We start from the raw sequence: 27,362 nt of genomic DNA, 5'->3' as shown, positions 1-27,362 counted from the left end.
CCTTGCAGTCTTTCCAATTCACGATACAAAAAGACGGACAGGACAGGTTGCCTGACTTTCCGTCACTGCCACCCTTTGCCATCCTTACCCGTAGAAAGCCCTTTCATCATCCCCAAACCCTAATCTTTTCCCTTTCCTTCCCAGCCCCCAAACCCTGCCCTCTGTACCTTTCTCACCACCCGCTTCCCTTCTCCTGTCATCCCCCTACCACCCGGGAAAAAAAGAGATTGCCCCCTCCTTCCACTAGCCCACCCTCCCACCCAAAGAACAACTTCTTCTGCGCAGCTTGTTTTCTAGGCAGCAGCGCTATTGTGATGTCATCGGGGGGCATTGTGACAAGCCGCCAGTGTTCCGTCTCTTCATGTTGTGCACAGTTCAAACGGAAAATACATCAACAGGCAGACTACAGAAAAGCTTACTATCAAAGGTTAGAGGGGGGCTTTCTCAGAGGGCTTTTTACAGTTTTTCTATTCCCAATTAGCCGTTTAAGTGTACTTATTGAAAGTAGTAATTCTTTCATAGGCCGCCCTTTCTTAGTATTTGACGTTCCTTATATTGCGGTATGAGGCTTCGCAGTAGGTTGCAAACATTCATCACCCATGACTGTCCCCAATTGAGCTCAGAAGCTCAATGTCTATCATGACCTCTCTTTTAGAATGTCCAAGAGCAAGCAAACTATTCCTCCAGGAGAGGGCGCCAACAGACTACTAAAGAGATCATCATTACTCAAAGAAAACCCCAAAAACCAATGCATGATAGGAATAAACAGGTAACTTTCTTTGGAGTGGAAGCGGAGAGATCGCACCAGATGCCAATTCTAGATGTTATCACACCTGTGGTCACTGCAGCAGCAGGTGAATCCACTTTGTCCAAAAGGGATCTATTCCATTCAATTGCAAATGATCTAGATAAGACAGAGAACTGCAGCACGGGGACATAGCCGAGTTGGTCAGGTTGAGTGGTGATGAGTTTGCTATTTGGATGAATAAAGAAAGTCAAAAGTGTGAAAGATAAAAAACAAAAGGAGGAAGTGTGAAAAGTGAATGGGCCAAATTGAGGTGCATATGAAGACGTATGCTTTCTTCCAATTCATTAAATCGGGCTAATATGAATCAGGTGAATTGAGTTCTGCTTTTGGAAACTGGGTTAAGAAGGGGTGCACCGTTCCTGGAGGTACTGCAATACCAGGTCAATGCGTGGAGTGGACAGAGCAAGCTCTTTTTCCATCTCCCTGTTCTAAAAATCCATTTAATATATGGTCCCCAGATAGGGGACGTATCAGATATTAAACTGATAAGAACAGATACTACACTTGATCTTAGCCAAAAGGCCGAGAAGCGATAACCAGAATTGGTTTGGGCCTCGAGTGGCACCCTGGCCTATGCCGGACACATCTTAGGGAGAGAGAGCGAGAGGGAGACAAACCCACGCCTACACAAGACATTTTGTCACCCAAGCCAACCCTTGAAAAGGCTGCTTTGCAGAGCCAAAACAAGAAGAATGGTGCGTTTTGCAGCCGCCGCCCACTGCAATGAATCTGAATAACTCCTCCTTTAGGGCGCAAGCAACTCCCCTCCCCCTTGCAGTCTTTCCAATTCACGATACAAAAAGACGGACAGGACAGGTTGCCTGACTTTCCGTCACTGCCACCCTTTGCCATCCTTACCCGTAGAAAGCCCTTTCATCATCCCCAAACCCTAATCTTTTCCCTTTCCTTCCCAGCCCCCAAACCCTGCCCTCTGTACCTTTCTCACCACCCGCTTCCCTTCTCCTGTCATCCCCCTACCACCCGGGAAAAAAAGAGATTGCCCCCTCCTTCCACTAGCCCACCCTCCCACCCAAAGAACAACTTCTTCTGCGCAGCTTGTTTTCTAGGCAGCAGCGCTATTGTGATGTCATCGGGGGGCATTGTGACAAGCCGCCAGTGTTCCGTCTCTTCATGTTGTGCACAGTTCAAACGGAAAATACATCAACAGGCAGACTACAGAAAAGCTTACTATCAAAGGTTAGAGGGGGGCTTTCTCAGAGGGCTTTTTACAGTTTTTCTATTCCCAATTAGCCGTTTAAGTGTACTTATTGAAAGTAGTAATTCTTTCATAGGCCGCCCTTTCTTAGTATTTGACGTTCCTTATATTGCGGTATGAGGCTTCGCAGTAGGTTGCAAACATTCATCACCCATGACTGTCCCCAATTGAGCTCAGAAGCTCAATGTCTATCATGACCTCTCTTTTAGAATGTCCAAGAGCAAGCAAACTATTCCTCCAGGAGAGGGCGCCAACAGACTACTAAAGAGATCATCATTACTCAAAGAAAACCCCAAAAACCAATGCATGATAGGAATAAACAGGTAACTTTCTTTGGAGTGGAAGCGGAGAGATCGCACCAGATGCCAATTCTAGATGTTATCACACCTGTGGTCACTGCAGCAGCAGGTGAATCCACTTTGTCCAAAAGGGATCTATTCCATTCAATTGCAAATGATCTAGATAAGACAGAGAACTGCAGCACGGGGACATAGCCGAGTTGGTCAGGTTGAGTGGTGATGAGTTTGCTATTTGGATGAATAAAGAAAGTCAAAAGTGTGAAAGATAAAAAACAAAAGGAGGAAGTGTGAAAAGTGAATGGGCCAAATTGAGGTGCATATGAAGACGTATGCTTTCTTCCAATTCATTAAATCGGGCTAATATGAATCAGGTGAATTGAGTTCTGCTTTTGGAAACTGGGTTAAGAAGGGGTGCACCGTTCCTGGAGGTACTGCAATACCAGGTCAATGCGTGGAGTGGACAGAGCAAGCTCTTTTTCCATCTCCCTGTTCTAAAAATCCATTTAATATATGGTCCCCAGATAGGGGACGTATCAGATATTAAACTGATAAGAACAGATTTTGATTTAATGAAGCTTTCCAAAGCACCACAAAAAATGCATGACCGAAGTCACACCAAAAACAGTGCAAAGGCTAGGATTCGTGTGGACCCCACCGTGAGGAGAGGGTCCCCAAAAATCAACCCCGTCCCTCCGAGCCAGAAGGCCACAGCAAGGGTCAGGGATCTTCGGTGCTCCCCCAAGCCGAAGCCTGGTTGAGCCTTGTCGTTGCTCCCAGCGTCCACCCAGGCATCTTACCCAAGTGGAGTAGAGAGCTACTAGTTGTTGGTTTCGCAGCCGAAACTGCCCGGACCGTCAACCGGTGTTGGTTTCTCAGCCCAAGGCTAACCGGACCTCCAACCGGGTGTTGGTTTCTCAGCCGAAGCTGACCCAGACCTCCAACCGGGTGTTGGTTTCTCAGCCGAAGCTGACCCAGACCTCCAACCGGGTGTTAGTTTCTCAGCCCAAAGCTGACCAGACCTCCGACCGGGATTATAAAAATTTCCCTTCCTAGCCAGAAGGCCGGGATAGGATAATATGCTCAAAAAGTATGAAAAGGCAAGGTACGGTGTGCTACAGAGCCCAAGGCTTGCCGGGGTCCCAAGCCAGCAAGCTCAGACTCACTCCAGGGTCGTCAGTCCTGGGGCACGTTGTACCATAGCCCCCCACCCTTACTCAGTCTAATAGCCTCGATCCTGGTAGGGCCATGTTTTCCTCTAGATGAATATACTATCCACCCAGAGTACTAGCAAGCGCAACCTTCCAGTGTGCATTGTATCATTGTACTAAGGTGGCCTGGAGCTTAAACCACCTCTTCGAACAACACTACACTTGATCTTAGCCAAAAGGCCGAGAAGCGATAACCAGAATTGGTTTGGGCCTCGAGTGGCACCCTGGCCTATGCCGGACACATCTTAGGGAGAGAGAGCGAGAGGGAGACAAACCCACGCCTACACAAGACATTTTGTCACCCAAGCCAACCCTTGAAAAGGCTGCTTTGCAGAGCCAAAACAAGAAGAATGGTGCGTTTTGCAGCCGCCGCCCACTGCAATGAATCTGAATAACTCCTCCTTTAGGGCGCAAGCAACTCCCCTCCCCCTTGCAGTCTTTCCAATTCACGATACAAAAAGACGGACAGGACAGGTTGCCTGACTTTCCGTCACTGCCACCCTTTGCCATCCTTACCCGTAGAAAGCCCTTTCATCATCCCCAAACCCTAATCTTTTCCCTTTCCTTCCCAGCCCCCAAACCCTGCCCTCTGTACCTTTCTCACCACCCGCTTCCCTTCTCCTGTCATCCCCCTACCACCCGGGAAAAAAAGAGATTGCCCCCTCCTTCCACTAGCCCACCCTCCCACCCAAAGAACAACTTCTTCTGCGCAGCTTGTTTTCTAGGCAGCAGCGCTATTGTGATGTCATCGGGGGGCATTGTGACAAGCCGCCAGTGTTCCGTCTCTTCATGTTGTGCACAGTTCAAACGGAAAATACATCAACAGGCAGACTACAGAAAAGCTTACTATCAAAGGTTAGAGGGGGGCTTTCTCAGAGGGCTTTTTACAGTTTTTCTATTCCCAATTAGCCGTTTAAGTGTACTTATTGAAAGTAGTAATTCTTTCATAGGCCGCCCTTTCTTAGTATTTGACGTTCCTTATATTGCGGTATGAGGCTTCGCAGTAGGTTGCAAACATTCATCACCCATGACTGTCCCCAATTGAGCTCAGAAGCTCAATGTCTATCATGACCTCTCTTTTAGAATGTCCAAGAGCAAGCAAACTATTCCTCCAGGAGAGGGCGCCAACAGACTACTAAAGAGATCATCATTACTCAAAGAAAACCCCAAAAACCAATGCATGATAGGAATAAACAGGTAACTTTCTTTGGAGTGGAAGCGGAGAGATCGCACCAGATGCCAATTCTAGATGTTATCACACCTGTGGTCACTGCAGCAGCAGGTGAATCCACTTTGTCCAAAAGGGATCTATTCCATTCAATTGCAAATGATCTAGATAAGACAGAGAACTGCAGCACGGGGACATAGCCGAGTTGGTCAGGTTGAGTGGTGATGAGTTTGCTATTTGGATGAATAAAGAAAGTCAAAAGTGTGAAAGATAAAAAACAAAAGGAGGAAGTGTGAAAAGTGAATGGGCCAAATTGAGGTGCATATGAAGACGTATGCTTTCTTCCAATTCATTAAATCGGGCTAATATGAATCAGGTGAATTGAGTTCTGCTTTTGGAAACTGGGTTAAGAAGGGGTGCACCGTTCCTGGAGGTACTGCAATACCAGGTCAATGCGTGGAGTGGACAGAGCAAGCTCTTTTTCCATCTCCCTGTTCTAAAAATCCATTTAATATATGGTCCCCAGATAGGGGACGTATCAGATATTAAACTGATAAGAACAGATACTACACTTGATCTTAGCCAAAAGGCCGAGAAGCGATAACCAGAATTGGTTTGGGCCTCGAGTGGCACCCTGGCCTATGCCGGACACATCTTAGGGAGAGAGAGCGAGAGGGAGACAAACCCACGCCTACACAAGACATTTTGTCACCCAAGCCAACCCTTGAAAAGGCTGCTTTGCAGAGCCAAAACAAGAAGAATGGTGCGTTTTGCAGCCGCCGCCCACTGCAATGAATCTGAATAACTCCTCCTTTAGGGCGCAAGCAACTCCCCTCCCCCTTGCAGTCTTTCCAATTCACGATACAAAAAGACGGACAGGACAGGTTGCCTGACTTTCCGTCACTGCCACCCTTTGCCATCCTTACCCGTAGAAAGCCCTTTCATCATCCCCAAACCCTAATCTTTTCCCTTTCCTTCCCAGCCCCCAAACCCTGCCCTCTGTACCTTTCTCACCACCCGCTTCCCTTCTCCTGTCATCCCCCTACCACCCGGGAAAAAAAGAGATTGCCCCCTCCTTCCACTAGCCCACCCTCCCACCCAAAGAACAACTTCTTCTGCGCAGCTTGTTTTCTAGGCAGCAGCGCTATTGTGATGTCATCGGGGGGCATTGTGACAAGCCGCCAGTGTTCCGTCTCTTCATGTTGTGCACAGTTCAAACGGAAAATACATCAACAGGCAGACTACAGAAAAGCTTACTATCAAAGGTTAGAGGGGGGCTTTCTCAGAGGGCTTTTTACAGTTTTTCTATTCCCAATTAGCCGTTTAAGTGTACTTATTGAAAGTAGTAATTCTTTCATAGGCCGCCCTTTCTTAGTATTTGACGTTCCTTATATTGCGGTATGAGGCTTCGCAGTAGGTTGCAAACATTCATCACCCATGACTGTCCCCAATTGAGCTCAGAAGCTCAATGTCTATCATGACCTCTCTTTTAGAATGTCCAAGAGCAAGCAAACTATTCCTCCAGGAGAGGGCGCCAACAGACTACTAAAGAGATCATCATTACTCAAAGAAAACCCCAAAAACCAATGCATGATAGGAATAAACAGGTAACTTTCTTTGGAGTGGAAGCGGAGAGATCGCACCAGATGCCAATTCTAGATGTTATCACACCTGTGGTCACTGCAGCAGCAGGTGAATCCACTTTGTCCAAAAGGGATCTATTCCATTCAATTGCAAATGATCTAGATAAGACAGAGAACTGCAGCACGGGGACATAGCCGAGTTGGTCAGGTTGAGTGGTGATGAGTTTGCTATTTGGATGAATAAAGAAAGTCAAAAGTGTGAAAGATAAAAAACAAAAGGAGGAAGTGTGAAAAGTGAATGGGCCAAATTGAGGTGCATATGAAGACGTATGCTTTCTTCCAATTCATTAAATCGGGCTAATATGAATCAGGTGAATTGAGTTCTGCTTTTGGAAACTGGGTTAAGAAGGGGTGCACCGTTCCTGGAGGTACTGCAATACCAGGTCAATGCGTGGAGTGGACAGAGCAAGCTCTTTTTCCATCTCCCTGTTCTAAAAATCCATTTAATATATGGTCCCCAGATAGGGGACGTATCAGATATTAAACTGATAAGAACAGATACTACACTTGATCTTAGCCAAAAGGCCGAGAAGCGATAACCAGAATTGGTTTGGGCCTCGAGTGGCACCCTGGCCTATGCCGGACACATCTTAGGGAGAGAGAGCGAGAGGGAGACAAACCCACGCCTACACAAGACATTTTGTCACCCAAGCCAACCCTTGAAAAGGCTGCTTTGCAGAGCCAAAACAAGAAGAATGGTGCGTTTTGCAGCCGCCGCCCACTGCAATGAATCTGAATAACTCCTCCTTTAGGGCGCAAGCAACTCCCCTCCCCCTTGCAGTCTTTCCAATTCACGATACAAAAAGACGGACAGGACAGGTTGCCTGACTTTCCGTCACTGCCACCCTTTGCCATCCTTACCCGTAGAAAGCCCTTTCATCATCCCCAAACCCTAATCTTTTCCCTTTCCTTCCCAGCCCCCAAACCCTGCCCTCTGTACCTTTCTCACCACCCGCTTCCCTTCTCCTGTCATCCCCCTACCACCCGGGAAAAAAAGAGATTGCCCCCTCCTTCCACTAGCCCACCCTCCCACCCAAAGAACAACTTCTTCTGCGCAGCTTGTTTTCTAGGCAGCAGCGCTATTGTGATGTCATCGGGGGGCATTGTGACAAGCCGCCAGTGTTCCGTCTCTTCATGTTGTGCACAGTTCAAACGGAAAATACATCAACAGGCAGACTACAGAAAAGCTTACTATCAAAGGTTAGAGGGGGGCTTTCTCAGAGGGCTTTTTACAGTTTTTCTATTCCCAATTAGCCGTTTAAGTGTACTTATTGAAAGTAGTAATTCTTTCATAGGCCGCCCTTTCTTAGTATTTGACGTTCCTTATATTGCGGTATGAGGCTTCGCAGTAGGTTGCAAACATTCATCACCCATGACTGTCCCCAATTGAGCTCAGAAGCTCAATGTCTATCATGACCTCTCTTTTAGAATGTCCAAGAGCAAGCAAACTATTCCTCCAGGAGAGGGCGCCAACAGACTACTAAAGAGATCATCATTACTCAAAGAAAACCCCAAAAACCAATGCATGATAGGAATAAACAGGTAACTTTCTTTGGAGTGGAAGCGGAGAGATCGCACCAGATGCCAATTCTAGATGTTATCACACCTGTGGTCACTGCAGCAGCAGGTGAATCCACTTTGTCCAAAAGGGATCTATTCCATTCAATTGCAAATGATCTAGATAAGACAGAGAACTGCAGCACGGGGACATAGCCGAGTTGGTCAGGTTGAGTGGTGATGAGTTTGCTATTTGGATGAATAAAGAAAGTCAAAAGTGTGAAAGATAAAAAACAAAAGGAGGAAGTGTGAAAAGTGAATGGGCCAAATTGAGGTGCATATGAAGACGTATGCTTTCTTCCAATTCATTAAATCGGGCTAATATGAATCAGGTGAATTGAGTTCTGCTTTTGGAAACTGGGTTAAGAAGGGGTGCACCGTTCCTGGAGGTACTGCAATACCAGGTCAATGCGTGGAGTGGACAGAGCAAGCTCTTTTTCCATCTCCCTGTTCTAAAAATCCATTTAATATATGGTCCCCAGATAGGGGACGTATCAGATATTAAACTGATAAGAACAGATTTTGATTTAATGAAGCTTTCCAAAGCACCACAAAAAATGCATGACCGAAGTCACACCAAAAACAGTGCAAAGGCTAGGATTCGTGTGGACCCCACCGTGAGGAGAGGGTCCCCAAAAATCAACCCCGTCCCTCCGAGCCAGAAGGCCACAGCAAGGGTCAGGGATCTTCGGTGCTCCCCCAAGCCGAAGCCTGGTTGAGCCTTGTCGTTGCTCCCAGCGTCCACCCAGGCATCTTACCCAAGTGGAGTAGAGAGCTACTAGTTGTTGGTTTCGCAGCCGAAACTGCCCGGACCGTCAACCGGTGTTGGTTTCTCAGCCCAAGGCTAACCGGACCTCCAACCGGGTGTTGGTTTCTCAGCCGAAGCTGACCCAGACCTCCAACCGGGTGTTGGTTTCTCAGCCGAAGCTGACCCAGACCTCCAACCGGGTGTTAGTTTCTCAGCCCAAAGCTGACCAGACCTCCGACCGGGATTATAAAAATTTCCCTTCCTAGCCAGAAGGCCGGGATAGGATAATATGCTCAAAAAGTATGAAAAGGCAAGGTACGGTGTGCTACAGAGCCCAAGGCTTGCCGGGGTCCCAAGCCAGCAAGCTCAGACTCACTCCAGGGTCGTCAGTCCTGGGGCACGTTGTACCATAGCCCCCCACCCTTACTCAGTCTAATAGCCTCGATCCTGGTAGGGCCATGTTTTCCTCTAGATGAATATACTATCCACCCAGAGTACTAGCAAGCGCAACCTTCCAGTGTGCATTGTATCATTGTACTAAGGTGGCCTGGAGCTTAAACCACCTCTTCGAACAACACTACACTTGATCTTAGCCAAAAGGCCGAGAAGCGATAACCAGAATTGGTTTGGGCCTCGAGTGGCACCCTGGCCTATGCCGGACACATCTTAGGGAGAGAGAGCGAGAGGGAGACAAACCCACGCCTACACAAGACATTTTGTCACCCAAGCCAACCCTTGAAAAGGCTGCTTTGCAGAGCCAAAACAAGAAGAATGGTGCGTTTTGCAGCCGCCGCCCACTGCAATGAATCTGAATAACTCCTCCTTTAGGGCGCAAGCAACTCCCCTCCCCCTTGCAGTCTTTCCAATTCACGATACAAAAAGACGGACAGGACAGGTTGCCTGACTTTCCGTCACTGCCACCCTTTGCCATCCTTACCCGTAGAAAGCCCTTTCATCATCCCCAAACCCTAATCTTTTCCCTTTCCTTCCCAGCCCCCAAACCCTGCCCTCTGTACCTTTCTCACCACCCGCTTCCCTTCTCCTGTCATCCCCCTACCACCCGGGAAAAAAAGAGATTGCCCCCTCCTTCCACTAGCCCACCCTCCCACCCAAAGAACAACTTCTTCTGCGCAGCTTGTTTTCTAGGCAGCAGCGCTATTGTGATGTCATCGGGGGGCATTGTGACAAGCCGCCAGTGTTCCGTCTCTTCATGTTGTGCACAGTTCAAACGGAAAATACATCAACAGGCAGACTACAGAAAAGCTTACTATCAAAGGTTAGAGGGGGGCTTTCTCAGAGGGCTTTTTACAGTTTTTCTATTCCCAATTAGCCGTTTAAGTGTACTTATTGAAAGTAGTAATTCTTTCATAGGCCGCCCTTTCTTAGTATTTGACGTTCCTTATATTGCGGTATGAGGCTTCGCAGTAGGTTGCAAACATTCATCACCCATGACTGTCCCCAATTGAGCTCAGAAGCTCAATGTCTATCATGACCTCTCTTTTAGAATGTCCAAGAGCAAGCAAACTATTCCTCCAGGAGAGGGCGCCAACAGACTACTAAAGAGATCATCATTACTCAAAGAAAACCCCAAAAACCAATGCATGATAGGAATAAACAGGTAACTTTCTTTGGAGTGGAAGCGGAGAGATCGCACCAGATGCCAATTCTAGATGTTATCACACCTGTGGTCACTGCAGCAGCAGGTGAATCCACTTTGTCCAAAAGGGATCTATTCCATTCAATTGCAAATGATCTAGATAAGACAGAGAACTGCAGCACGGGGACATAGCCGAGTTGGTCAGGTTGAGTGGTGATGAGTTTGCTATTTGGATGAATAAAGAAAGTCAAAAGTGTGAAAGATAAAAAACAAAAGGAGGAAGTGTGAAAAGTGAATGGGCCAAATTGAGGTGCATATGAAGACGTATGCTTTCTTCCAATTCATTAAATCGGGCTAATATGAATCAGGTGAATTGAGTTCTGCTTTTGGAAACTGGGTTAAGAAGGGGTGCACCGTTCCTGGAGGTACTGCAATACCAGGTCAATGCGTGGAGTGGACAGAGCAAGCTCTTTTTCCATCTCCCTGTTCTAAAAATCCATTTAATATATGGTCCCCAGATAGGGGACGTATCAGATATTAAACTGATAAGAACAGATACTACACTTGATCTTAGCCAAAAGGCCGAGAAGCGATAACCAGAATTGGTTTGGGCCTCGAGTGGCACCCTGGCCTATGCCGGACACATCTTAGGGAGAGAGAGCGAGAGGGAGACAAACCCACGCCTACACAAGACATTTTGTCACCCAAGCCAACCCTTGAAAAGGCTGCTTTGCAGAGCCAAAACAAGAAGAATGGTGCGTTTTGCAGCCGCCGCCCACTGCAATGAATCTGAATAACTCCTCCTTTAGGGCGCAAGCAACTCCCCTCCCCCTTGCAGTCTTTCCAATTCACGATACAAAAAGACGGACAGGACAGGTTGCCTGACTTTCCGTCACTGCCACCCTTTGCCATCCTTACCCGTAGAAAGCCCTTTCATCATCCCCAAACCCTAATCTTTTCCCTTTCCTTCCCAGCCCCCAAACCCTGCCCTCTGTACCTTTCTCACCACCCGCTTCCCTTCTCCTGTCATCCCCCTACCACCCGGGAAAAAAAGAGATTGCCCCCTCCTTCCACTAGCCCACCCTCCCACCCAAAGAACAACTTCTTCTGCGCAGCTTGTTTTCTAGGCAGCAGCGCTATTGTGATGTCATCGGGGGGCATTGTGACAAGCCGCCAGTGTTCCGTCTCTTCATGTTGTGCACAGTTCAAACGGAAAATACATCAACAGGCAGACTACAGAAAAGCTTACTATCAAAGGTTAGAGGGGGGCTTTCTCAGAGGGCTTTTTACAGTTTTTCTATTCCCAATTAGCCGTTTAAGTGTACTTATTGAAAGTAGTAATTCTTTCATAGGCCGCCCTTTCTTAGTATTTGACGTTCCTTATATTGCGGTATGAGGCTTCGCAGTAGGTTGCAAACATTCATCACCCATGACTGTCCCCAATTGAGCTCAGAAGCTCAATGTCTATCATGACCTCTCTTTTAGAATGTCCAAGAGCAAGCAAACTATTCCTCCAGGAGAGGGCGCCAACAGACTACTAAAGAGATCATCATTACTCAAAGAAAACCCCAAAAACCAATGCATGATAGGAATAAACAGGTAACTTTCTTTGGAGTGGAAGCGGAGAGATCGCACCAGATGCCAATTCTAGATGTTATCACACCTGTGGTCACTGCAGCAGCAGGTGAATCCACTTTGTCCAAAAGGGATCTATTCCATTCAATTGCAAATGATCTAGATAAGACAGAGAACTGCAGCACGGGGACATAGCCGAGTTGGTCAGGTTGAGTGGTGATGAGTTTGCTATTTGGATGAATAAAGAAAGTCAAAAGTGTGAAAGATAAAAAACAAAAGGAGGAAGTGTGAAAAGTGAATGGGCCAAATTGAGGTGCATATGAAGACGTATGCTTTCTTCCAATTCATTAAATCGGGCTAATATGAATCAGGTGAATTGAGTTCTGCTTTTGGAAACTGGGTTAAGAAGGGGTGCACCGTTCCTGGAGGTACTGCAATACCAGGTCAATGCGTGGAGTGGACAGAGCAAGCTCTTTTTCCATCTCCCTGTTCTAAAAATCCATTTAATATATGGTCCCCAGATAGGGGACGTATCAGATATTAAACTGATAAGAACAGATTTTGATTTAATGAAGCTTTCCAAAGCACCACAAAAAATGCATGACCGAAGTCACACCAAAAACAGTGCAAAGGCTAGGATTCGTGTGGACCCCACCGTGAGGAGAGGGTCCCCAAAAATCAACCCCGTCCCTCCGAGCCAGAAGGCCACAGCAAGGGTCAGGGATCTTCGGTGCTCCCCCAAGCCGAAGCCTGGTTGAGCCTTGTCGTTGCTCCCAGCGTCCACCCAGGCATCTTACCCAAGTGGAGTAGAGAGCTACTAGTTGTTGGTTTCGCAGCCGAAACTGCCCGGACCGTCAACCGGTGTTGGTTTCTCAGCCCAAGGCTAACCGGACCTCCAACCGGGTGTTGGTTTCTCAGCCGAAGCTGACCCAGACCTCCAACCGGGTGTTGGTTTCTCAGCCGAAGCTGACCCAGACCTCCAACCGGGTGTTAGTTTCTCAGCCCAAAGCTGACCAGACCTCCGACCGGGATTATAAAAATTTCCCTTCCTAGCCAGAAGGCCGGGATAGGATAATATGCTCAAAAAGTATGAAAAGGCAAGGTACGGTGTGCTACAGAGCCCAAGGCTTGCCGGGGTCCCAAGCCAGCAAGCTCAGACTCACTCCAGGGTCGTCAGTCCTGGGGCACGTTGTACCATAGCCCCCCACCCTTACTCAGTCTAATAGCCTCGATCCTGGTAGGGCCATGTTTTCCTCTAGATGAATATACTATCCACCCAGAGTACTAGCAAGCGCAACCTTCCAGTGTGCATTGTATCATTGTACTATGGTGGCCTGGAGCTTAAACCACCTCTTCGAACAACACTACACTTGATCTTAGCCAAAAGGCCGAGAAGCGATAACCAGAATTGGTTTGGGCCTCGAGTGGCACCCTGGCCTATGCCGGACACATCTTAGGGAGAGAGAGCGAGAGGGAGACAAACCCACGCCTACACAAGACATTTTGTCACCCAAGCCAACCCTTGAAAAGGCTGCTTTGCAGAGCCAAAACAAGAAGAATGGTGCGTTTTGCAGCCGCCGCCCACTGCAATGAATCTGAATAACTCCTCCTTTAGGGCGCAAGCAACTCCCCTCCCCCTTGCAGTCTTTCCAATTCACGATACAAAAAGACGGACAGGACAGGTTGCCTGACTTTCCGTCACTGCCACCCTTTGCCATCCTTACCCGTAGAAAGCCCTTTCATCATCCCCAAACCCTAATCTTTTCCCTTTCCTTCCCAGCCCCCAAACCCTGCCCTCTGTACCTTTCTCACCACCCGCTTCCCTTCTCCTGTCATCCCCCTACCACCCGGGAAAAAAAGAGATTGCCCCCTCCTTCCACTAGCCCACCCTCCCACCCAAAGAACAACTTCTTCTGCGCAGCTTGTTTTCTAGGCAGCAGCGCTATTGTGATGTCATCGGGGGGCATTGTGACAAGCCGCCAGTGTTCCGTCTCTTCATGTTGTGCACAGTTCAAACGGAAAATACATCAACAGGCAGACTACAGAAAAGCTTACTATCAAAGGTTAGAGGGGGGCTTTCTCAGAGGGCTTTTTACAGTTTTTCTATTCCCAATTAGCCGTTTAAGTGTACTTATTGAAAGTAGTAATTCTTTCATAGGCCGCCCTTTCTTAGTATTTGACGTTCCTTATATTGCGGTATGAGGCTTCGCAGTAGGTTGCAAACATTCATCACCCATGACTGTCCCCAATTGAGCTCAGAAGCTCAATGTCTATCATGACCTCTCTTTTAGAATGTCCAAGAGCAAGCAAACTATTCCTCCAGGAGAGGGCGCCAACAGACTACTAAAGAGATCATCATTACTCAAAGAAAACCCCAAAAACCAATGCATGATAGGAATAAACAGGTAACTTTCTTTGGAGTGGAAGCGGAGAGATCGCACCAGATGCCAATTCTAGATGTTATCACACCTGTGGTCACTGCAGCAGCAGGTGAATCCACTTTGTCCAAAAGGGATCTATTCCATTCAATTGCAAATGATCTAGATAAGACAGAGAACTGCAGCACGGGGACATAGCCGAGTTGGTCAGGTTGAGTGGTGATGAGTTTGCTATTTGGATGAATAAAGAAAGTCAAAAGTGTGAAAGATAAAAAACAAAAGGAGGAAGTGTGAAAAGTGAATGGGCCAAATTGAGGTGCATATGAAGACGTATGCTTTCTTCCAATTCATTAAATCGGGCTAATATGAATCAGGTGAATTGAGTTCTGCTTTTGGAAACTGGGTTAAGAAGGGGTGCACCGTTCCTGGAGGTACTGCAATACCAGGTCAATGCGTGGAGTGGACAGAGCAAGCTCTTTTTCCATCTCCCTGTTCTAAAAATCCATTTAATATATGGTCCCCAGATAGGGGACGTATCAGATATTAAACTGATAAGAACAGATACTACACTTGATCTTAGCCAAAAGGCCGAGAAGCGATAACCAGAATTGGTTTGGGCCTCGAGTGGCACCCTGGCCTATGCCGGACACATCTTAGGGAGAGAGAGCGAGAGGGAGACAAACCCACGCCTACACAAGACATTTTGTCACCCAAGCCAACCCTTGAAAAGGCTGCTTTGCAGAGCCAAAACAAGAAGAATGGTGCGTTTTGCAGCCGCCGCCCACTGCAATGAATCTGAATAACTCCTCCTTTAGGGCGCAAGCAACTCCCCTCCCCCTTGCAGTCTTTCCAATTCACGATACAAAAAGACGGACAGGACAGGTTGCCTGACTTTCCGTCACTGCCACCCTTTGCCATCCTTACCCGTAGAAAGCCCTTTCATCATCCCCAAACCCTAATCTTTTCCCTTTCCTTCCCAGCCCCCAAACCCTGCCCTCTGTACCTTTCTCACCACCCGCTTCCCTTCTCCTGTCATCCCCCTACCACCCGGGAAAAAAAGAGATTGCCCCCTCCTTCCACTAGCCCACCCTCCCACCCAAAGAACAACTTCTTCTGCGCAGCTTGTTTTCTAGGCAGCAGCGCTATTGTGATGTCATCGGGGGGCATTGTGACAAGCCGCCAGTGTTCCGTCTCTTCATGTTGTGCACAGTTCAAACGGAAAATACATCAACAGGCAGACTACAGAAAAGCTTACTATCAAAGGTTAGAGGGGGGCTTTCTCAGAGGGCTTTTTACAGTTTTTCTATTCCCAATTAGCCGTTTAAGTGTACTTATTGAAAGTAGTAATTCTTTCATAGGCCGCCCTTTCTTAGTATTTGACGTTCCTTATATTGCGGTATGAGGCTTCGCAGTAGGTTGCAAACATTCATCACCCATGACTGTCCCCAATTGAGCTCAGAAGCTCAATGTCTATCATGACCTCTCTTTTAGAATGTCCAAGAGCAAGCAAACTATTCCTCCAGGAGAGGGCGCCAACAGACTACTAAAGAGATCATCATTACTCAAAGAAAACCCCAAAAACCAATGCATGATAGGAATAAACAGGTAACTTTCTTTGGAGTGGAAGCGGAGAGATCGCACCAGATGCCAATTCTAGATGTTATCACACCTGTGGTCACTGCAGCAGCAGGTGAATCCACTTTGTCCAAAAGGGATCTATTCCATTCAATTGCAAATGATCTAGATAAGACAGAGAACTGCAGCACGGGGACATAGCCGAGTTGGTCAGGTTGAGTGGTGATGAGTTTGCTATTTGGATGAATAAAGAAAGTCAAAAGTGTGAAAGATAAAAAACAAAAGGAGGAAGTGTGAAAAGTGAATGGGCCAAATTGAGGTGCATATGAAGACGTATGCTTTCTTCCAATTCATTAAATCGGGCTAATATGAATCAGGTGAATTGAGTTCTGCTTTTGGAAACTGGGTTAAGAAGGGGTGCACCGTTCCTGGAGGTACTGCAATACCAGGTCAATGCGTGGAGTGGACAGAGCAAGCTCTTTTTCCATCTCCCTGTTCTAAAAATCCATTTAATATATGGTCCCCAGATAGGGGACGTATCAGATATTAAACTGATAAGAACAGATTTTGATTTAATGAAGCTTTCCAAAGCACCACAAAAAATGCATGACCGAAGTCACACCAAAAACAGTGCAAAGGCTAGGATTCGTGTGGACCCCACCGTGAGGAGAGGGTCCCCAAAAATCAACCCCGTCCCTCCGAGCCAGAAGGCCACAGCAAGGGTCAGGGATCTTCGGTGCTCCCCCAAGCCGAAGCCTGGTTGAGCCTTGTCGTTGCTCCCAGCGTCCACCCAGGCATCTTACCCAAGTGGAGTAGAGAGCTACTAGTTGTTGGTTTCGCAGCCGAAACTGCCCGGACCGTCAACCGGTGTTGGTTTCTCAGCCCAAGGCTAACCGGACCTCCAACCGGGTGTTGGTTTCTCAGCCGAAGCTGACCCAGACCTCCAACCGGGTGTTGGTTTCTCAGCCGAAGCTGACCCAGACCTCCAACCGGGTGTTAGTTTCTCAGCCCAAAGCTGACCAGACCTCCGACCGGGATTATAAAAATTTCCCTTCCTAGCCAGAAGGCCGGGATAGGATAATATGCTCAAAAAGTATGAAAAGGCAAGGTACGGTGTGCTACAGAGCCCAAGGCTTGCCGGGGTCCCAAGCCAGCAAGCTCAGACTCACTCCAGGGTCGTCAGTCCTGGGGCACGTTGTACCATAGCCCCCCACCCTTACTCAGTCTAATAGCCTCGATCCTGGTAGGGCCATGTTTTCCTCTAGATGAATATACTATCCACCCAGAGTACTAGCAAGCGCAACCTTCCAGTGTGCATTGTATCATTGTACTAAGGTGGCCTGGAGCTTAAACCACCTCTTCGAACAACACTACACTTGATCTTAGCCAAAAGGCCGAGAAGCGATAACCAGAATTGGTTTGGGCCTCGAGTGGCACCCTGGCCTATGCCGGACACATCTTAGGGAGAGAGAGCGAGAGGGAGACAAACCCACGCCTACACAAGACATTTTGTCACCCAAGCCAACCCTTGAAAAGGCTGCTTTGCAGAGCCAAAACAAGAAGAATGGTGCGTTTTGCAGCCGCCGCCCACTGCAATGAATCTGAATAACTCCTCCTTTAGGGCGCAAGCAACTCCCCTCCCCCTTGCAGTCTTTCCAATTCACGATACAAAAAGACGGACAGGACAGGTTGCCTGACTTTCCGTCACTGCCACCCTTTGCCATCCTTACCCGTAGAAAGCCCTTTCATCATCCCCAAACCCTAATCTTTTCCCTTTCCTTCCCAGCCCCCAAACCCTGCCCTCTGTACCTTTCTCACCACCCGCTTCCCTTCTCCTGTCATCCCCCTACCACCCGGGAAAAAAAGAGATTGCCCCCTCCTTCCACTAGCCCACCCTCCCACCCAAAGAACAACTTCTTCTGCGCAGCTTGTTTTCTAGGCAGCAGCGCTATTGTGATGTCATCGGGGGGCATTGTGACAAGCCGCCAGTGTTCCGTCTCTTCATGTTGTGCACAGTTCAAACGGAAAATACATCAACAGGCAGACTACAGAAAAGCTTACTATCAAAGGTTAGAGGGGGGCTTTCTCAGAGGGCTTTTTACAGTTTTTCTATTCCCAATTAGCCGTTTAAGTGTACTTATTGAAAGTAGTAATTCTTTCATAGGCCGCCCTTTCTTAGTATTTGACGTTCCTTATATTGCGGTATGAGGCTTCGCAGTAGGTTGCAAACATTCATCACCCATGACTGTCCCCAATTGAGCTCAGAAGCTCAATGTCTATCATGACCTCTCTTTTAGAATGTCCAAGAGCAAGCAAACTATTCCTCCAGGAGAGGGCGCCAACAGACTACTAAAGAGATCATCATTACTCAAAGAAAACCCCAAAAACCAATGCATGATAGGAATAAACAGGTAACTTTCTTTGGAGTGGAAGCGGAGAGATCGCACCAGATGCCAATTCTAGATGTTATCACACCTGTGGTCACTGCAGCAGCAGGTGAATCCACTTTGTCCAAAAGGGATCTATTCCATTCAATTGCAAATGATCTAGATAAGACAGAGAACTGCAGCACGGGGACATAGCCGAGTTGGTCAGGTTGAGTGGTGATGAGTTTGCTATTTGGATGAATAAAGAAAGTCAAAAGTGTGAAAGATAAAAAACAAAAGGAGGAAGTGTGAAAAGTGAATGGGCCAAATTGAGGTGCATATGAAGACGTATGCTTTCTTCCAATTCATTAAATCGGGCTAATATGAATCAGGTGAATTGAGTTCTGCTTTTGGAAACTGGGTTAAGAAGGGGTGCACCGTTCCTGGAGGTACTGCAATACCAGGTCAATGCGTGGAGTGGACAGAGCAAGCTCTTTTTCCATCTCCCTGTTCTAAAAATCCATTTAATATATGGTCCCCAGATAGGGGACGTATCAGATATTAAACTGATAAGAACAGATACTACACTTGATCTTAGCCAAAAGGCCGAGAAGCGATAACCAGAATTGGTTTGGGCCTCGAGTGGCACCCTGGCCTATGCCGGACACATCTTAGGGAGAGAGAGCGAGAGGGAGACAAACCCACGCCTACACAAGACATTTTGTCACCCAAGCCAACCCTTGAAAAGGCTGCTTTGCAGAGCCAAAACAAGAAGAATGGTGCGTTTTGCAGCCGCCGCCCACTGCAATGAATCTGAATAACTCCTCCTTTAGGGCGCAAGCAACTCCCCTCCCCCTTGCAGTCTTTCCAATTCACGATACAAAAAGACGGACAGGACAGGTTGCCTGACTTTCCGTCACTGCCACCCTTTGCCATCCTTACCCGTAGAAAGCCCTTTCATCATCCCCAAACCCTAATCTTTTCCCTTTCCTTCCCAGCCCCCAAACCCTGCCCTCTGTACCTTTCTCACCACCCGCTTCCCTTCTCCTGTCATCCCCCTACCACCCGGGAAAAAAAGAGATTGCCCCCTCCTTCCACTAGCCCACCCTCCCACCCAAAGAACAACTTCTTCTGCGCAGCTTGTTTTCTAGGCAGCAGCGCTATTGTGATGTCATCGGGGGGCATTGTGACAAGCCGCCAGTGTTCCGTCTCTTCATGTTGTGCACAGTTCAAACGGAAAATACATCAACAGGCAGACTACAGAAAAGCTTACTATCAAAGGTTAGAGGGGGGCTTTCTCAGAGGGCTTTTTACAGTTTTTCTATTCCCAATTAGCCGTTTAAGTGTACTTATTGAAAGTAGTAATTCTTTCATAGGCCGCCCTTTCTTAGTATTTGACGTTCCTTATATTGCGGTATGAGGCTTCGCAGTAGGTTGCAAACATTCATCACCCATGACTGTCCCCAATTGAGCTCAGAAGCTCAATGTCTATCATGACCTCTCTTTTAGAATGTCCAAGAGCAAGCAAACTATTCCTCCAGGAGAGGGCGCCAACAGACTACTAAAGAGATCATCATTACTCAAAGAAAACCCCAAAAACCAATGCATGATAGGAATAAACAGGTAACTTTCTTTGGAGTGGAAGCGGAGAGATCGCACCAGATGCCAATTCTAGATGTTATCACACCTGTGGTCACTGCAGCAGCAGGTGAATCCACTTTGTCCAAAAGGGATCTATTCCATTCAATTGCAAATGATCTAGATAAGACAGAGAACTGCAGCACGGGGACATAGCCGAGTTGGTCAGGTTGAGTGGTGATGAGTTTGCTATTTGGATGAATAAAGAAAGTCAAAAGTGTGAAAGATAAAAAACAAAAGGAGGAAGTGTGAAAAGTGAATGGGCCAAATTGAGGTGCATATGAAGACGTATGCTTTCTTCCAATTCATTAAATCGGGCTAATATGAATCAGGTGAATTGAGTTCTGCTTTTGGAAACTGGGTTAAGAAGGGGTGCACCGTTCCTGGAGGTACTGCAATACCAGGTCAATGCGTGGAGTGGACAGAGCAAGCTCTTTTTCCATCTCCCTGTTCTAAAAATCCATTTAATATATGGTCCCCAGATAGGGGACGTATCAGATATTAAACTGATAAGAACAGATACTACACTTGATCTTAGCCAAAAGGCCGAGAAGCGATAACCAGAATTGGTTTGGGCCTCGAGTGGCACCCTGGCCTATGCCGGACACATCTTAGGGAGAGAGAGCGAGAGGGAGACAAACCCACGCCTACACAAGACATTTTGTCACCCAAGCCAACCCTTGAAAAGGCTGCTTTGCAGAGCCAAAACAAGAAGAATGGTGCGTTTTGCAGCCGCCGCCCACTGCAATGAATCTGAATAACTCCTCCTTTAGGGCGCAAGCAACTCCCCTCCCCCTTGCAGTCTTTCCAATTCACGATACAAAAAGACGGACAGGACAGGTTGCCTGACTTTCCGTCACTGCCACCCTTTGCCATCCTTACCCGTAGAAAGCCCTTTCATCATCCCCAAACCCTAATCTTTTCCCTTTCCTTCCCAGCCCCCAAACCCTGCCCTCTGTACCTTTCTCACCACCCGCTTCCCTTCTCCTGTCATCCCCCTACCACCCGGGAAAAAAAGAGATTGCCCCCTCCTTCCACTAGCCCACCCTCCCACCCAAAGAACAACTTCTTCTGCGCAGCTTGTTTTCTAGGCAGCAGCGCTATTGTGATGTCATCGGGGGGCATTGTGACAAGCCGCCAGTGTTCCGTCTCTTCATGTTGTGCACAGTTCAAACGGAAAATACATCAACAGGCAGACTACAGAAAAGCTTACTATCAAAGGTTAGAGGGGGGCTTTCTCAGAGGGCTTTTTACAGTTTTTCTATTCCCAATTAGCCGTTTAAGTGTACTTATTGAAAGTAGTAATTCTTTCATAGGCCGCCCTTTCTTAGTATTTGACGTTCCTTATATTGCGGTATGAGGCTTCGCAGTAGGTTGCAAACATTCATCACCCATGACTGTCCCCAATTGAGCTCAGAAGCTCAATGTCTATCATGACCTCTCTTTTAGAATGTCCAAGAGCAAGCAAACTATTCCTCCAGGAGAGGGCGCCAACAGACTACTAAAGAGATCATCATTACTCAAAGAAAACCCCAAAAACCAATGCATGATAGGAATAAACAGGTAACTTTCTTTGGAGTGGAAGCGGAGAGATCGCACCAGATGCCAATTCTAGATGTTATCACACCTGTGGTCACTGCAGCAGCAGGTGAATCCACTTTGTCCAAAAGGGATCTATTCCATTCAATTGCAAATGATCTAGATAAGACAGAGAACTGCAGCACGGGGACATAGCCGAGTTGGTCAGGTTGAGTGGTGATGAGTTTGCTATTTGGATGAATAAAGAAAGTCAAAAGTGTGAAAGATAAAAAACAAAAGGAGGAAGTGTGAAAAGTGAATGGGCCAAATTGAGGTGCATATGAAGACGTATGCTTTCTTCCAATTCATTAAATCGGGCTAATATGAATCAGGTGAATTGAGTTCTGCTTTTGGAAACTGGGTTAAGAAGGGGTGCACCGTTCCTGGAGGTACTGCAATACCAGGTCAATGCGTGGAGTGGACAGAGCAAGCTCTTTTTCCATCTCCCTGTTCTAAAAATCCATTTAATATATGGTCCCCAGATAGGGGACGTATCAGATATTAAACTGATAAGAACAGATACTACACTTGATCTTAGCCAAAAGGCCGAGAAGCGATAACCAGAATTGGTTTGGGCCTCGAGTGGCACCCTGGCCTATGCCGGACACATCTTAGGGAGAGAGAGCGAGAGGGAGACAAACCCACGCCTACACAAGACATTTTGTCACCCAAGCCAACCCTTGAAAAGGCTGCTTTGCAGAGCCAAAACAAGAAGAATGGTGCGTTTTGCAGCCGCCGCCCACTGCAATGAATCTGAATAACTCCTCCTTTAGGGCGCAAGCAACTCCCCTCCCCCTTGCAGTCTTTCCAATTCACGATACAAAAAGACGGACAGGACAGGTTGCCTGACTTTCCGTCACTGCCACCCTTTGCCATCCTTACCCGTAGAAAGCCCTTTCATCATCCCCAAACCCTAATCTTTTCCCTTTCCTTCCCAGCCCCCAAACCCTGCCCTCTGTACCTTTCTCACCACCCGCTTCCCTTCTCCTGTCATCCCCCTACCACCCGGGAAAAAAAGAGATTGCCCCCTCCTTCCACTAGCCCACCCTCCCACCCAAAGAACAACTTCTTCTGCGCAGCTTGTTTTCTAGGCAGCAGCGCTATTGTGATGTCATCGGGGGGCATTGTGACAAGCCGCCAGTGTTCCGTCTCTTCATGTTGTGCACAGTTCAAACGGAAAATACATCAACAGGCAGACTACAGAAAAGCTTACTATCAAAGGTTAGAGGGGGGCTTTCTCAGAGGGCTTTTTACAGTTTTTCTATTCCCAATTAGCCGTTTAAGTGTACTTATTGAAAGTAGTAATTCTTTCATAGGCCGCCCTTTCTTAGTATTTGACGTTCCTTATATTGCGGTATGAGGCTTCGCAGTAGGTTGCAAACATTCATCACCCATGACTGTCCCCAATTGAGCTCAGAAGCTCAATGTCTATCATGACCTCTCTTTTAGAATGTCCAAGAGCAAGCAAACTATTCCTCCAGGAGAGGGCGCCAACAGACTACTAAAGAGATCATCATTACTCAAAGAAAACCCCAAAAACCAATGCATGATAGGAATAAACAGGTAACTTTCTTTGGAGTGGAAGCGGAGAGATCGCACCAGATGCCAATTCTAGATGTTATCACACCTGTGGTCACTGCAGCAGCAGGTGAATCCACTTTGTCCAAAAGGGATCTATTCCATTCAATTGCAAATGATCTAGATAAGACAGAGAACTGCAGCACGGGGACATAGCCGAGTTGGTCAGGTTGAGTGGTGATGAGTTTGCTATTTGGATGAATAAAGAAAGTCAAAAGTGTGAAAGATAAAAAACAAAAGGAGGAAGTGTGAAAAGTGAATGGGCCAAATTGAGGTGCATATGAAGACGTATGCTTTCTTCCAATTCATTAAATCGGGCTAATATGAATCAGGTGAATTGAGTTCTGCTTTTGGAAACTGGGTTAAGAAGGGGTGCACCGTTCCTGGAGGTACTGCAATACCAGGTCAATGCGTGGAGTGGACAGAGCAAGCTCTTTTTCCATCTCCCTGTTCTAAAAATCCATTTAATATATGGTCCCCAGATAGGGGACGTATCAGATATTAAACTGATAAGAACAGATACTACACTTGATCTTAGCCAAAAGGCCGAGAAGCGATAACCAGAATTGGTTTGGGCCTCGAGTGGCACCCTGGCCTATGCCGGACACATCTTAGGGAGAGAGAGCGAGAGGGAGACAAACCCACGCCTACACAAGACATTTTGTCACCCAAGCCAACCCTTGAAAAGGCTGCTTTGCAGAGCCAAAACAAGAAGAATGGTGCCTTTTGCAGCCGCCGCCCACTGCAATGAATCTGAATAACTCCTCCTTTAGGGCGCAAGCAACTCCCCTCCCCCTTGCAGTCTTTCCAATTCACGATACAAAAAGACGGACAGGACAGGTTGCCTGACTTTCCGTCACTGCCACCCTTTGCCATCCTTACCCGTAGAAAGCCCTTTCATCATCCCCAAACCCTAATCTTTTCCCTTTCCTTCCCAGCCCCCAAACCCTGCCCTCTGTACCTTTCTCACCACCCGCTTCCCTTCTCCTGTCATCCCCCTACCACCCGGGAAAAAAAGAGATTGCCCCCTCCTTCCACTAGCCCACCCTCCCACCCAAAGAACAACTTCTTCTGCGCAGCTTGTTTTCTAGGCAGCAGCGCTATTGTGATGTCATCGGGGGGCATTGTGACAAGCCGCCAGTGTTCCGTCTCTTCATGTTGTGCACAGTTCAAACGGAAAATACATCAACAGGCAGACTACAGAAAAGCTTACTATCAAAGGTTAGAGGGGGGCTTTCTCAGAGGGCTTTTTACAGTTTTTCTATTCCCAATTAGCCGTTTAAGTGTACTTATTGAAAGTAGTAATTCTTTCATAGGCCGCCCTTTCTTAGTATTTGACGTTCCTTATATTGCGGTATGAGGCTTCGCAGTAGGTTGCAAACATTCATCACCCATGACTGTCCCCAATTGAGCTCAGAAGCTCAATGTCTATCATGACCTCTCTTTTAGAATGTCCAAGAGCAAGCAAACTATTCCTCCAGGAGAGGGCGCCAACAGACTACTAAAGAGATCATCATTACTCAAAGAAAACCCCAAAAACCAATGCATGATAGGAATAAACAGGTAACTTTCTTTGGAGTGGAAGCGGAGAGATCGCACCAGATGCCAATTCTAGATGTTATCACACCTGTGGTCACTGCAGCAGCAGGTGAATCCACTTTGTCCAAAAGGGATCTATTCCATTCAATTGCAAATGATCTAGATAAGACAGAGAACTGCAGCACGGGGACATAGCCGAGTTGGTCAGGTTGAGTGGTGATGAGTTTGCTATTTGGATGAATAAAGAAAGTCAAAAGTGTGAAAGATAAAAAACAAAAGGAGGAAGTGTGAAAAGTGAATGGGCCAAATTGAGGTGCATATGAAGACGTATGCTTTCTTCCAATTCATTAAATCGGGCTAATATGAATCAGGTGAATTGAGTTCTGCTTTTGGAAACTGGGTTAAGAAGGGGTGCACCGTTCCTGGAGGTACTGCAATACCAGGTCAATGCGTGGAGTGGACAGAGCAAGCTCTTTTTCCATCTCCCTGTTCTAAAAATCCATTTAATATATGGTCCCCAGATAGGGGACGTATCAGATATTAAACTGATAAGAACAGATACTACACTTGATCTTAGCCAAAAGGCCGAGAAGCGATAACCAGAATTGGTTTGGGCCTCGAGTGGCACCCTGGCCTATGCCGGACACATCTTAGGGAGAGAGAGCGAGAGGGAGACAAACCCACGCCTACACAAGACATTTTGTCACCCAAGCCAACCCTTGAAAAGGCTGCTTTGCAGAGCCAAAACAAGAAGAATGGTGCGTTTTGCAGCCGCCGCCCACTGCAATGAATCTGAATAACTCCTCCTTTAGGGCGCAAGCAACTCCCCTCCCCCTTGCAGTCTTTCCAATTCACGATACAAAAAGACGGACAGGACAGGTTGCCTGACTTTCCGTCACTGCCACCCTTTGCCATCCTTACCCGTAGAAAGCCCTTTCATCATCCCCAAACCCTAATCTTTTCCCTTTCCTTCCCAGCCCCCAAACCCTGCCCTCTGTACCTTTCTCACCACCCGCTTCCCTTCTCCTGTCATCCCCCTACCACCCGGGAAAAAAAGAGATTGCCCCCTCCTTCCACTAGCCCACCCTCCCACCCAAAGAACAACTTCTTCTGCGCAGCTTGTTTTCTAGGCAGCAGCGCTATTGTGATGTCATCGGGGGGCATTGTGACAAGCCGCCAGTGTTCCGTCTCTTCATGTTGTGCACAGTTCAAACGGAAAATACATCAACAGGCAGACTACAGAAAAGCTTACTATCAAAGGTTAGAGGGGGGCTTTCTCAGAGGGCTTTTTACAGTTTTTCTATTCCCAATTAGCCGTTTAAGTGTACTTATTGAAAGTAGTAATTCTTTCATAGGCCGCCCTTTCTTAGTATTTGACGTTCCTTATATTGCGGTATGAGGCTTCGCAGTAGGTTGCAAACATTCATCACCCATGACTGTCCCCAATTGAGCTCAGAAGCTCAATGTCTATCATGACCTCTCTTTTAGAATGTCCAAGAGCAAGCAAACTATTCCTCCAGGAGAGGGCGCCAACAGACTACTAAAGAGATCATCATTACTCAAAGAAAACCCCAAAAACCAATGCATGATAGGAATAAACAGGTAACTTTCTTTGGAGTGGAAGCGGAGAGATCGCACCAGATGCCAATTCTAGATGTTATCACACCTGTGGTCACTGCAGCAGCAGGTGAATCCACTTTGTCCAAAAGGGATCTATTCCATTCAATTGCAAATGATCTAGATAAGACAGAGAACTGCAGCACGGGGACATAGCCGAGTTGGTCAGGTTGAGTGGTGATGAGTTTGCTATTTGGATGAATAAAGAAAGTCAAAAGTGTGAAAGATAAAAAACAAAAGGAGGAAGTGTGAAAAGTGAATGGGCCAAATTGAGGTGCATATGAAGACGTATGCTTTCTTCCAATTCATTAAATCGGGCTAATATGAATCAGGTGAATTGAGTTCTGCTTTTGGAAACTGGGTTAAGAAGGGGTGCACCGTTCCTGGAGGTACTGCAATACCAGGTCAATGCGTGGAGTGGACAGAGCAAGCTCTTTTTCCATCTCCCTGTTCTAAAAATCCATTTAATATATGGTCCCCAGATAGGGGACGTATCAGATATTAAACTGATAAGAACAGATACTACACTTGATCTTAGCCAAAAGGCCGAGAAGCGATAACCAGAATTGGTTTGGGCCTCGAGTGGCACCCTGGCCTATGCCGGACACATCTTAGGGAGAGAGAGCGAGAGGGAGACAAACCCACGCCTACACAAGACATTTTGTCACCCAAGCCAACCCTTGAAAAGGCTGCTTTGCAGAGCCAAAACAAGAAGAATGGTGCGTTTTGCAGCCGCCGCCCACTGCAATGAATCTGAATAACTCCTCCTTTAGGGCGCAAGCAACTCCCCTCCCCCTTGCAGTCTTTCCAATTCACGATACAAAAAGACGGACAGGACAGGTTGCCTGACTTTCCGTCACTGCCACCCTTTGCCATCCTTACCCGTAGAAAGCCCTTTCATCATCCCCAAACCCTAATCTTTTCCCTTTCCTTCCCAGCCCCCAAACCCTGCCCTCTGTACCTTTCTCACCACCCGCTTCCCTTCTCCTGTCATCCCCCTACCACCCGGGAAAAAAAGAGATTGCCCCCTCCTTCCACTAGCCCACCCTCCCACCCAAAGAACAACTTCTTCTGCGCAGCTTGTTTTCTAGGCAGCAGCGCTATTGTGATGTCATCGGGGGGCATTGTGACAAGCCGCCAGTGTTCCGTCTCTTCATGTTGTGCACAGTTCAAACGGAAAATACATCAACAGGCAGACTACAGAAAAGCTTACTATCAAAGGTTAGAGGGGGGCTTTCTCAGAGGGCTTTTTACAGTTTTTCTATTCCCAATTA

The 27,362-nt window shown here is 47.3% G+C and overlaps 15 non-coding genes across 15 annotated transcripts; all 15 read right to left on the bottom strand.

Moving 5' to 3' along the window:
* Window positions 1–1,151: 1,151 nt before the first annotated feature.
* Window positions 1,152–1,342, bottom strand: LOC142286248 (U2 spliceosomal RNA). The gene has a single exon (XR_012747451.1). It is a non-coding gene; the product is annotated as a U2 spliceosomal RNA (small nuclear RNA).
* Window positions 1,343–2,729: 1,387 nt separating this feature from the next.
* LOC142286224 (U2 spliceosomal RNA) lies at window positions 2,730–2,925 on the bottom strand. The gene has a single exon (XR_012747431.1). It is a non-coding gene; the product is annotated as a U2 spliceosomal RNA (small nuclear RNA).
* A 2,185-nt stretch (window positions 2,926–5,110) lies between these two features.
* Window positions 5,111–5,301, bottom strand: LOC142286247 (U2 spliceosomal RNA). Its single transcript, XR_012747450.1, has one exon. It is a non-coding gene; the product is annotated as a U2 spliceosomal RNA (small nuclear RNA).
* A 1,387-nt stretch (window positions 5,302–6,688) lies between these two features.
* Window positions 6,689–6,879, bottom strand: LOC142286245 (U2 spliceosomal RNA). Its single transcript, XR_012747449.1, has one exon. It is a non-coding gene; the product is annotated as a U2 spliceosomal RNA (small nuclear RNA).
* Window positions 6,880–8,266: 1,387 nt separating this feature from the next.
* On the bottom strand, window positions 8,267–8,462 carry LOC142286223 (U2 spliceosomal RNA). Its single transcript, XR_012747430.1, has one exon. It is a non-coding gene; the product is annotated as a U2 spliceosomal RNA (small nuclear RNA).
* A 2,185-nt stretch (window positions 8,463–10,647) lies between these two features.
* On the bottom strand, window positions 10,648–10,838 carry LOC142286244 (U2 spliceosomal RNA). Its single transcript, XR_012747448.1, has one exon. It is a non-coding gene; the product is annotated as a U2 spliceosomal RNA (small nuclear RNA).
* Window positions 10,839–12,225: 1,387 nt separating this feature from the next.
* LOC142286222 (U2 spliceosomal RNA) lies at window positions 12,226–12,421 on the bottom strand. Its single transcript, XR_012747429.1, has one exon. It is a non-coding gene; the product is annotated as a U2 spliceosomal RNA (small nuclear RNA).
* A 2,185-nt stretch (window positions 12,422–14,606) lies between these two features.
* LOC142286243 (U2 spliceosomal RNA) lies at window positions 14,607–14,797 on the bottom strand. The gene has a single exon (XR_012747447.1). It is a non-coding gene; the product is annotated as a U2 spliceosomal RNA (small nuclear RNA).
* Window positions 14,798–16,184: 1,387 nt separating this feature from the next.
* LOC142286221 (U2 spliceosomal RNA) lies at window positions 16,185–16,380 on the bottom strand. The gene has a single exon (XR_012747428.1). It is a non-coding gene; the product is annotated as a U2 spliceosomal RNA (small nuclear RNA).
* Window positions 16,381–18,565: 2,185 nt separating this feature from the next.
* Window positions 18,566–18,756, bottom strand: LOC142286242 (U2 spliceosomal RNA). The gene has a single exon (XR_012747446.1). It is a non-coding gene; the product is annotated as a U2 spliceosomal RNA (small nuclear RNA).
* Window positions 18,757–20,143: 1,387 nt separating this feature from the next.
* Window positions 20,144–20,334, bottom strand: LOC142286241 (U2 spliceosomal RNA). The gene has a single exon (XR_012747445.1). It is a non-coding gene; the product is annotated as a U2 spliceosomal RNA (small nuclear RNA).
* Window positions 20,335–21,721: 1,387 nt separating this feature from the next.
* Window positions 21,722–21,912, bottom strand: LOC142286239 (U2 spliceosomal RNA). The gene has a single exon (XR_012747444.1). It is a non-coding gene; the product is annotated as a U2 spliceosomal RNA (small nuclear RNA).
* Window positions 21,913–23,299: 1,387 nt separating this feature from the next.
* Window positions 23,300–23,490, bottom strand: LOC142286238 (U2 spliceosomal RNA). The gene has a single exon (XR_012747443.1). It is a non-coding gene; the product is annotated as a U2 spliceosomal RNA (small nuclear RNA).
* A 1,387-nt stretch (window positions 23,491–24,877) lies between these two features.
* Window positions 24,878–25,068, bottom strand: LOC142286237 (U2 spliceosomal RNA). The gene has a single exon (XR_012747442.1). It is a non-coding gene; the product is annotated as a U2 spliceosomal RNA (small nuclear RNA).
* Window positions 25,069–26,455: 1,387 nt separating this feature from the next.
* On the bottom strand, window positions 26,456–26,646 carry LOC142286235 (U2 spliceosomal RNA). The gene has a single exon (XR_012747440.1). It is a non-coding gene; the product is annotated as a U2 spliceosomal RNA (small nuclear RNA).
* Window positions 26,647–27,362: the final 716 nt, after the last annotated feature.

Source organism: Anomaloglossus baeobatrachus, unplaced genomic scaffold (assembly GCF_048569485.1).
Source record: "Anomaloglossus baeobatrachus isolate aAnoBae1 unplaced genomic scaffold, aAnoBae1.hap1 Scaffold_649, whole genome shotgun sequence".
Lineage (NCBI taxonomy): Eukaryota > Metazoa > Chordata > Amphibia > Anura > Aromobatidae > Anomaloglossus > Anomaloglossus baeobatrachus.
The sequence above is the reverse complement of the archived record's forward strand: the minus strand, read 5'-3'. Positions and strand labels throughout refer to the sequence as shown.